This window comes from Arachis duranensis, chromosome 4 (assembly GCF_000817695.3).
Source record: "Arachis duranensis cultivar V14167 chromosome 4, aradu.V14167.gnm2.J7QH, whole genome shotgun sequence".
NCBI classification, from domain to species: Eukaryota; Viridiplantae; Streptophyta; class Magnoliopsida; order Fabales; family Fabaceae; genus Arachis; species Arachis duranensis.
In genome coordinates, this window is record NC_029775.3 from 88571496 (window position 1) to 88583098 (window position 11603).

The 11603-nt window shown below is 36.2% G+C and overlaps 1 non-coding gene across 1 annotated transcript; it reads left to right on the forward strand.

Annotated features, from left to right (window-relative positions):
• Positions 1-8432: 8432 nt before the first annotated feature.
• Positions 8433-8536, forward strand: LOC127747006 (small nucleolar RNA R71). The gene has a single exon (XR_008008811.1). It is a non-coding gene; the product is annotated as a small nucleolar RNA R71 (small nucleolar RNA).
• Positions 8537-11603: the final 3067 nt, after the last annotated feature.

Below are 11603 nucleotides of genomic sequence, written 5' to 3' on the forward strand. Positions count from 1 at the left end.
TCCGTTTCAAGAATATTGTACCCAAGTGGGATAGAAAGACGAATAGAGATAAGTTTTACCCACCCAAGTGAAGGAGTAGATGACAACCTAGGTGGAGAAGTCTCTAACGTTCTTGACAAAGCGTATTCAACTCCCGTCCACCCTTTTCTAAGGATTTCTGCTTCCACATTATTCTCAGACTCAATCAGAGAAGAGTCTTCATATTTAAGGGGTTCATTTGTGGATATAGATTTATCACTAGGAGGACTTGATGCATGATCTTTATCACCAAGGGAACTTATTTCTTGATCTATCTCATCCAAGTCTTCATAAGGAATATGCCATGGAGGTTGTGCACTGGCCTTCTTGACATCAATTTCAATCTTATTGGAGGAGTACTCTACAATTCTAGATTCCCATGGAGGTTCAGCATCTCCTAAATCTTCAACCACTTCTTCCTCTGCAACTATTATGGCTTTCTCCACTTGTTCCAATACAAAGCCATGTTCCTCATTGTCCACCGGAGTTTCTAGTGTCTCCTTCATGCTATGCTCTTCTTTTGATTCTCCACATGTAGCCATGGGAGTACTTTGAGTGTTCAAATGTTGGGAAGCTAATTGGTTTACTACCTCGGTCAAGGCAGTCGCGAATTCTAGTACTCCCCGTTTCATCTCTCTTTTCCCTTGAAGAAGAACACCAATAGTGTCATGCATTGAAGGTTGAGGTGGATGTGAGGGCTCATTATTTGGGAGGAAAGGTTCATGATAAGAGGGTGGTTCATCATAAGAATGTGGTGGTTTCCACTTGTTGCACCGCACACTTCAATTCCTTGTTCTCAAGTTGAGATTCTTTAGCCATGAAAACTTCGGGTGCTATTCGGTTTACCACTCGGTCCAACTGATGCAGGGTTGCTTGAAATTGATCCATTGTTTCCTTGAGACAATCCCTTGACTCTTGTTCTGCTCGAATATCATAAGTAGGATCATAAGGCTCTTGTGATGGATATGGATGTGGTGTATATGGAGGTGGTGGTTGATGTTAGGATTTTTGCTAGTAAAGAATTTTGTAAAAATATAGTCACGTTGTGAGTATAGATTCTAAACCAACAGAAAATTCCTTCGTACAAACGTTTTGGTTGTCACAAGTAACAAAACCCAATAAATTTATAAACCGAAGTATTCAAACCTCGGGTCGTCTTCTCAAGGAATTGCAGGGAGGTATGATTTATTATTGGTTATGGAAAAATAGTGTTTGGGTTTGAAAAAGGTTTTAAGCAAGAGAAATAGATTGCAAGAATTAATAAATTAATAACTAATAACACTCTTGGCATGGTATGAAAACTGGAAGTCCTATCCTAGTTATCCTTATCAATTGTGATGAAAATTGGATTTTTCTCCCACTAAGTTAACCTCTAACTATGAAGGTAAGTCAAGTGGATGGAATAAGTTTGGTTCCTCAGGTCCTAGTCTTTCCTTGGAAAAGGCTAGAGTTATTGGAACTCGAGTTAATTCTTGAAGAATTCCAATTTTCAGTCGACCATGAGTTTGACAACTCAAGAGTTACCAATTAATCAACTAAATGCCAAGAATATAAAAAGCTAGATGAAAATCATAGATCTGAAAATTCCTCAAATTATATTATTTAAGAAAATCCTAACATGAATGGTGCATAAGCCAAATAGGCAACATAAGTAATACAAGCATCAAAGTATCTGAAAGTAAAAGAGAAATACAAAGTAAAAGGAATATTGAACCTGATATGAAGATGAGATAATTCCTAATCCTAATAGAAATCCTAATCCTAAATCCTAAGAGAGAGGAGAGAGCCTCTCTCTCTAAAAACTACATCTAAACTATGAAAAGTGAAAATTACTCCCTATCTGATTGACACACTCTGCATGAATGCATTCTCTCACTTCATAACTTCTAATCTGTGCCTCTTGGATTTGGATCTGGGCCAAAAGGGCCCAAAAATCGGTGGAAATGAGATCTGCAAATTCTGCAGATTGCGCACATCACGCGTCCGCGTGGGTCACGCGGTCGCGTGATCTGGAGTGTTGCTCTTCCACGCAGTCGCGTCAGTCATGCGCCCGCGTTAGTTGTATTTTGCAAGTCACGCGTTCGCCTCATCCATGCACTCGCGTCGATTCTCTTTTGTGCAAACCACGCGTTCGTGTCGACCATGCGGACGCGTCACTGCCAGTTGCTCTAAAACTCCAATTTGTGCTTTCCTTCCATTTTTGTATGTTTCCTTTCCATCCTTTAAATCATTCCTGCCCTGTAAAACCTGAAAGTACTTAACACACAAATCATGGTATCGAATGGTAATAAAGGATAATTAAATTTGATTATTTTAAAGCATAAGGAACATATTTTCTCATATATCACATAATAAGGAAGGGAAAGTGAAACCATGCAATTTACATGAACAAGTAGGTGAAGGGTTGAATAAATCACTTAAATTGAGCTCAATATACATCATAAAATATGGGTTTATCAATCTCCCCACACTTAAACAATAGCATGTCCTCATGCTAAATCCAAGATAAAGAGTAAGGTAAAGTGGTGAAATCTCATGCAATGCAATCTATCCTAGATGCAACTACCTAAATGAGTCATGCAAATCTAGTTATTATTCACCTATATATAAAGCTTTATATGTAGTTAAATTAATTCACATTTTCAAGGAATCATATACGCATTGCCAACCTTAGATAATGTTAAAGCACTTTTACAATTGAGATGGGTAAATAAAATATTTTTCAAACTTGCAAGACAATTAACAATAGAGGTAGAGATATATGGTGATGAGCTATTGAACCCTCACTGGATTTTGTGTTTACTCTCTAGTCACTCAGGTGTATAGGGTTATTCACTCTACTCTTCTCTAATCATGCTTTCTAAGCTTTTTTCTTCATCTAACCAATCAACAAATATTTAATGTACCAATGCAAACATCATGAGGTCTTTTCAAGGTTGTAATGGGGCCAAGGCAAGGGTGAGGGTATATGTATGACTAAGTGAGCTATAAATTGAATCTTTGAGTAACCTGGGCTATCACCTAACTTACATACATTCCATATAACTTCTAAAATCATGCCTAGCTACCCATAATTTCCACTTTTGTATCACATACTCATGTATTAACTTTTCTTTTAATTGTGTCACATATGCATTGATCTTTTATTAGCTTAATATTGGGGTAATTTTGTCCCCTTATTTATTTATTTATATTATATTTTTTTTCTTTTTTTTTATAGAGACATAAAAACTAAAATAACATATCAATGCATATGGAATTTTTAATTTTCTGTTTTACATGAGTAGATATCCAAATTTTCCAATATTCAGAATTAGAAACATGATACATTCCCTTATTAACCCATGTTCCCACAGTTTCCCCACACTTAGTTGATGCACAACCTCTATCTTAAGCTAACCAAAGATTCAATTGGGATATTTAATTTGTTTTTCTGTTTAAGGCTAGTGATGTGGTTATAAAACAGAAGGGGATTAAAAAGCTCAAAGTGGCTAACAAGGGTGACATAAAAGGGTAGGCTTTATTTGGGATAAGTGAGTTAATAATCAAATATGGCCTCAATCATATGCAAGCATGTAAATACACTAAATAATGGACATATAGACGGAAACAAAATCTAGATTACAATTATAGAGAAGAAAACACACAAGAATAAAATATTATGGTCAAATAATGTAACCATGCAATTAAGCTCAAATCTCACAGGTTGTGTGTTCTTTGGCTCAAAAACCATTTTCCAATTACAACTTCTAAACAAATTTAACCTACAAATATTTGATTTAAATTAGTGAAATTTTTGAAAAATAGGGTCTTAAAAAGAAACTTATTATTTTTCAACCAAGTAGTACTTAAATGCAAATAATCAACTACACATGCAATCTATTATGCAATGCAACAATCAATAAACAAAGAAAATAGTATATTGGTGTTAAGAAGAGAATAACTAACCCATGGAGATTGGTATCGACCTTCCCACACTTAAATATTGCACTGTCCTCGGTGCATGCTAAGATGTACAAGTGGACGGGCTGCTCCAACTGAGGCCTCTCTCTATAGATTGTGCAGATTGACTTGCCTGTCTCCCCATTAAGAAGCTTTTTCTCTCTCTTCGTGGTGGCCATCCTGAAAGAAGAGAAAAAGAAAGGAAAGTAACCCAAAAATAAAGATAAGAACATAAATAAAATATGGGTGTTAATGCCAAATAATAAAGGTCTCAATTACATGGTAGCTACAACATGCAAGTGAGAAAATAATGGAAGCAAATGGCATATCAATAGTGCAAAAGTTGCAACAATAGGGAAGAGAGTGTGGGTAATGCAAGAAAGTGTAAGTGCATATCAATGCAAAAGGAATATCAATATTATCTGGAATATAAAAAGCTAAATTAAAATCATAAATATCTGGAATACCTCAAATTAAATTGAATGGAAATGTCAACTCTAACAGGGAAAAGTTCATAAGCCAATTGGGCAACATAAATCAAGTGCAAATAAAAACTTCAGAGTAAACAAAAATAGAAGAGAAACATAAATTATTGATCCTGGTATGAAGAAACAATCCTAATCCTAATAGAAATCCTAATCCTAAATCCTAAGAGAGAGGAGAGAGCCTCTCTCTCTAAAAACTACATCTAAACTATGAAAAGTGAAAATTACTCCCTATCTGATTGTCACACTCTGCATGAATGCATTCCCTCACTTCATAACTTCTAATCTATGCCTCTTGGATTTGGATCTGGGCCAAAAGGGCCCAAAAATCGCTAGAAACGAGATCTGCAAATTCTGCAGATCGCGCACGTCATGCGTCCGCGTGGGTCACGCAGTCGCGTGATCTGGAGTGTTGCTCTTCCACGTGGTCGCGTCAGTCATGTGTCCGCGTCAGTTGTATTTCGCAAGTCACTCGTTCGCCTCATCCATGCGCTCGCGTCGATTCTCTTTTGTGCGAACCACGCGTTTGCGTTGTCCATGTGGACGCATCACTTCCAGTTGTTCCAAAACTCCAATTTGTGCTTTCCTTCCATTTTTGTATGTTTTCTTTCCATCCTTTAAATCATTCCTGCCCTGTAAAACCTGAAAGTACTCAACACACAAATCACGGCATCGAATGGTAATAAAGGATAATTAAATTTTATTATTTTAAAGCATAAGGAACATATTTTCTCATATATCACATAATAAGGAAGGGAAAGTGAAACCATGCAATTTACATGAACAAGTAGGTGAAGGGTTGAATAAATCACTTAAATTGAGCTCAATATACATCATAAAATATGGGTTTATCAGTGGTCCTTGGGAGTAATTGGGTTGGAATTGGGGTGGATCTATGTATGGCTCATATGGCTCATAGGGTGGTTGATATGGTGGATAAGGGTTAGGGTCATATGGGAGTTTTTGGTTGTAGGAGGCTTGTGAGTATGGTGGTCCAAAGGTAGATTAGGGAGGCAGTTTATAAGCATATGGTGGTGGTTGTTGATAATCAAAAGAGTGCTCACCATAGCCATTGCCTTGATATGCGTCATAGAATGGTTGTTGATAGTCCATTGGAGGTGGTTGTGGCCAAGAGGGTTGATCAAATCCTTGTGGCTCCTCCCATCTTTGATTGTTCCATCCTTGATGCATGTTCTCCTTATAGCGTCCATTCCCTACAACAACATTGGAACCAAACTCAAAGCGACAAGGGTGAGAATTCATAGTAGCTAATAAAAATTAAAAACAAAAATAAATAAACAAGCAAAAGAAAAAAATATTTACAATAACTAATAATAAGGCACACGTTTGCAATTCCCCGGTAACGGCGCCATTTTGACGAACAGATTTCTATCGGTAAAGAAAAATCACAAATATAATCGCGTTGTAAGTATAGTTCCTAAACCAACAGAGAATTCTTTCGTACAAAAGTTTTGTTTGTCACTTAAGCAAACCCAATAAAAATAAATAACCGAAGTATTCAAACCTCGGGTCGTCTTCTCAAGAAATTGCAGGGAAGTATGATTTATTATTTGTTATGGAAAAAGATATATTTGTGGGTTTTTCAAATAGGGAACAAGTAATTTAAATAGCAAGAAAGACAAATTAATAATTACGAAAATCTCTTGGCAATGTATGAGAACTGGAAATCCTATCCTATTTATCTTTATTAGGTGTGATGAGAATTGGGTTTCAACCCCACTTGGTCAGCCTTTACTAAGCAAAGGAAGGTCAAGTAGACTAATTAGTTTGATCCTCAAGTCCTAGTCAATCCCTATGGAAGGACTAGCTTTAGAGTGATCCAAATCAATCAGTAATTCCAATTTCAATCAACAGTTGAGTTTGATAATTCAAGTGTTACTAATTAATTAACCAAAGCCAAAAGGAAAAATAAATCATAAATAGAGCAAAATAATCATGAGTCTGAAATACCTCAAATTATATTAATTAAGAAAATCCTAAAATGCAAAGTTCATAAGCCAATTTAGCAACATAAATCAAGAATAAATAAAAGCATTAAAATATCTAAAAGTAGAAGAGAAGTCAAAATAAAGGAATATTGAACCTGGTATGAAGAAACAATCCTAGCCTAATGAGAAAAAGAAATCCTAATCCTAAAACCTAAGAGAGAGGAGAGAACCTCTCCCTCTACAAACTACATCTAAACCTAAAATTGTGTGTATGATCTGATCTCTTGAGTCTCAGCATGTTCCCTGGCTTTATTCTGTGTTTCTGGACCAAAAACTAGGTCAAAATGCGGCCCAAAATCACCCCAGCATTTTCTGAATTTTCTGCAGACCGTGCATGTCACCCGTACGCGTCGTTTGACGATTTTCCTCTCCACGCCTGCGCGTCAGGCACGCGCTCGCGTCGTTTGTGCAAACTCCAATCGACCCATACGCATCAGGAACGCGCTTGCATCGATGTGATTTTTTCCAAATCGCGCACACGCGTCAGCCATGCGTGCGCATCGCTGTTCGCTGGTTATCTCTTTTATTTCTTGTGCTCCTTCCCTTTTTGCAAGCTTCCTTTCCATTCTCCAAGCCATTCCTGCCCTATGAAGCCTGAAACACTTAACACACGGAGCACGGCATTGAATGGTATAAAGGGGAATTAAAATACGTAATTAAAATATCTCTAGGAAGCAAGTTTTCAACCATAGAACTAAATTAGGAAGGAATTGTAAAATCATGCAAATCATATGAATAAGTGGGCAAGAATTTGATAAAAACCACTCAATTAAACACAATATAAAACATAAAATAGTGGTTTATCAGTCACACAAAGCATTCTCAAAGGTCATAGTGCCAATGGTGCAAGGTATTTAGAACCTTCCGGGATCCGTTTTCTTTTGAGGTATATTCAGCTGAGCCAAGGCGTTTAGTTCATTAATGAGCAATGGAGGTTCATCCTCCCAAGTCTCATTACCAAATAATTTGGCATTCAGCTTCATGATTGCTCCAAGATACTGAGCAACTTGTTCTTCAGTAACGACTTCATCTTCTTTAGAGGAAGAATGTTCATCAAGGCTCATGAATGGTAATAGGAAGTTCAGTGGAATCTCTATGGTCTCTAGATGAGTCTCAGATTCCTTTGGTTCCTCGTGAGGGAACTCCCTAGTGGTCAGTGGACGTCTCATAAAGTCTTTCTCACTGGGAATCACTACCTTTCCCTCCTCTTATAGGTTCGGCCATGTTGGACGTGTAGATGGCCTTGCACTCTCTTTTTAGATTCTCTTCTGTATTGCTTAGGAGAGTGCTAGGAAGAGTTTCAGTAACTCTTTTACTCAGTTGACCCACTTGTGCCTCCAAATTTCTGATGGAGGATCGTGCCTCAGTCATGAAATTGAGAGTGATCTTGGATAGATCAGAGACTATGTTCGGTAAGCTAGAGAGGCTCTGCTCAGAATTCTTTGTCTGTTACTGAGAAGATGATGGGAAAGGCTTGCTATTGCCAAACCTGTTTCTCCCACCATTATTGTTATTGAAGCCTTGTTGAGGCTTCTGTTGATCCTTCCATGAGAAATTTGGGTGATTCCTCCATGAAGGATTATAGGTGTTTCCATAGGGTTCTCCCATGTAATTCACCTCTTCCATTGCAGGATTCTCAGGGTCATAAGCTTCTCCTTCAGAGGAGGCGTCTTTAGCTTGCAATCCAGTCAGACTCTGAGAGATCATATTGACTTGCTGAGTCAATATTTTGTTCTGAGCCAATATGGTATTCAGAGTATCAATCTCAAAAACTCCTTTCTTCTGAGTCACCATATTATTCACAGGATTTCTCTCAGAAGTGTACATGAACTGGTTATTTACAACTATTTTAATGAGTTCCTGGGCTTCTACAGGCATTTTTAGACGAAGAGATCCACCAGCAGAGTGGTCCAATGACATATTGGATAACTCAGACAGACCATTATAGAATATACACATGATACTCCTTTCTAGAAACATGTTAGAAGGACATCTTTTGGTTAATTGCTTGTATCTTTCCCAAGCTTCATAGAGGGATTCACCTTCCTTCTGTCTGAAGGTTTGGACATCCACTCTAAGCTTACTCATCATTTGAGGTGAAAAGAATTTGGTCAAGAAAGCATTGACCAGCTTGTCCCAAGAGTTCAGGCTTTTTCTAGGTTGTGAATCTAACCATGTTCTAGCTCTGTCTCTTACAACAAAGGGGAAAAGCATAAGTCTGTGGACCTCAGAATCAACCCCATTGGTCTTAACAGTATCACAGATCTGCAAGAATTCAGATAAGAACTGATAAGGATCTTCTAATAGAAGTCCATGAAACTTGCAGTTCTGCTGCATTAAAGAAACTAATTGAGGCTTAAGCTCAAAGTTGTTTGCTCTAATGGCAGGAATTGAGATGCTTCTTCCATAGAAGTTGGAAGTTGGTGCAGCATAGTCACCAAGCATCTTCCTTGCATTGTTGGCATTGTTGTTATTTTTTGCTGCTATGTCTTCTTCTTTTTAAAAAATTTCTGTCAGGTCCTCTCCAGAGATTTGTGCTTTAGCTTCTCTTAGCTTCTTCTTCAGAGTCCTTTCAGGTTTAGGATCGGCTTCAACAAGAATATCCTTATCCTTGTTCCTGCTCATGTGAAAAAGAAGAGAACAAAAAGGAATAGGAATCCTCTATGTCACAGTATAGAGATTCCTTTATGTGAGTAGAAGAAGAGAAGAAGAGAAAAATGAGGTAGAAAGAAAATAAAGAGAATTCGAACACAGAGAGGAAGAGAGGGTTCGAATTTTAAGAAGGAGAGAAGTGTTATTAAATAAATAAATAAATAAAAAGAGATGAGAGAGAAGAGAAATTCAAAAATTGTTTTTATTTTAAAAATTAGTTAGTATTCGAAAATTAAGAAAGGAATAAAATAAAATTAGAGTTTAAAACAATTAGTTAATTAAAAAGATTTTTGAAAAAGTTATTAGTGGTTTTCGAAAATTGAGAAGTGAAAAAGTAGTTTGGTAGTTTTGAAAAAGATAAGAGATAGTAAGTTTGGAAAAGATGAGAAGTTAGACAAAGATTTTGAAATTAAAATTTGGAAAGGATACGATTTGAAAAAGATTTGATTGAAAAAGATATGTTTGAAAAGATATGATTGAAAAAGATTTGATTTTTAAAATTAAAATTGATGACTTGACTAACAAGAAAGTAAAAGATATGATTCTAGAATTTAAAGATTGAACCTTTCTTAACAAGAAAGTAAAAACTTAAATTTTTTTAAATCAAATCCTTAATTGTTAGCAAGGTTTTCGAAAATATAAAAATAAGAAAAATATTTTGAAAATCAATTTTTAAAATCTTCGAAAATATTAAGAAGAAAAATGAAAAAGATTTAATTTTTGAAAAAGATTTGAAAAGATAGATTTTTTTAAATTGAAATTTTGACTTGACTAAGAAGAAACAACTAAATTTTAAAAATCTTTGACTAAGTCAACCCAAAAATTTTGAAATTTATGAGAGAAATAAGGAAACGATATTTTTTTATTTTTGAATTTTTTAATGAGGAGAGAGAAAAACACAAAAATGACTCAAAACATGAAAATTTAAGATCAAAACACATAATGCATGCAAGAACACTTTGAATGTCAAGATGAACACCAAGAACACTTTGAAGATCATGATGAACATCAAGAATATATTTTTGAAAAAAATTTTAAGAAAAGAAACACATGCAAGACACCAAACTTAAAAATTTTTAAACTTTTGACTCTAAAAATTCGAAAATGCATATGAAAAACAAGAAAAGACACAAAACAAGAAAATCACAAGATCAAACAAAGACAATCATCAAGAACAACTTGAAGATCATGAAGAACACAATGCATGAGTTTTCGAAAAATGCTAAAAAAATAAAAACATGCAATTGACACCAAACTTAAAATTTTACTCTAGACTCAAACAAGAAAAAAATTATTTTTGGTTTTATGATTTTATAAAAAAATTTTGTATTTTTTTCGAAAATTATTTTGAAAAAGAAAATAAAGAAATTCAAAATTTTTAATAAGAATTCCAAGAATCATACAATGTTAGTCTAAAGCTTCAGTCTAAAAAGATTAGACATGGCTAGCCAAGCTTCAGTAGGATATTACATGCAACAGCCAAATTGATGGGAATCAACCAGCTTTTGTGATGATAAAAGCATCATCTGAAACTTTAGAATTAATTCTTAAAAATTATGAAGAACAGAATAAATAAAAAAAAGAAAATTACCTAATCTGAGCAACAAGATGAACCATTAATTGTCCAAACTCGAACAATCCCCGGCAACAATACCAAAAACTTGGTACACAAAATTGTGAGTTCACACTTTTCTTACAACTCCGCGCAGCTGACCAGCAAGTGCACTGGGTCGTCCAAGTAATACCTTACGTGAGTAAGGGTCGATCACACACAGATTGTCAGCTTGGAGCAAGCTATGGTCATCTTGTAAATCTCAGTCAGGCGGATTCAAATGGTTATGAGGTTTTGATGATTAAAGAAGAAATAAAACATAAAATAGGATAGAGATACTTATGCTATTCATTGGTGGGAATTTCAGATAAGCGTATGGAGATGCTTTGTTCCCTCTGAGCCTCTGCTTTCCTATTGTCCTCATCCAATCATGCGTACTCCCTTTCATGGCAAGCTGTATGTTGGTGGATCACCGTTGTCAATGGCTACCATCCGTCCTCTCAGTGAAAACATATCCGCTACGGTTTCTCGCATGGCTAATCAGCTGTCGGTTCTCGATCGTGTCGGAATAAGATCCATTGATCCTTTTGCACATTGTCATTGCACTGTGCCTGACAGTCACAAGTTTGAAGCTCGTCACAGTCATCCCATCCCAAATCCTACTCGGAATACCACAGACAAGGTTTAGACTTTCCGGATCTCAAGAATGCTGCCAATTGATTCTAGCTTATTCCACGAAGACTCTGATCTCATGGAATGGAAGGCTCTGTTGTCAGGAGAGTCAACCATGCGTCGTGAACCAGGAGGCCAAGAGATATACACTCAAGCTCTTGCAGATAGAACGGAGGTGGTTGTCAGGCACGCGTTCATAAGGGAGGAGATGAGTGTCACGGATCATCATATCCATCAGGTTGAAGTACGAGTGAATATCTTAGAACAAGAATA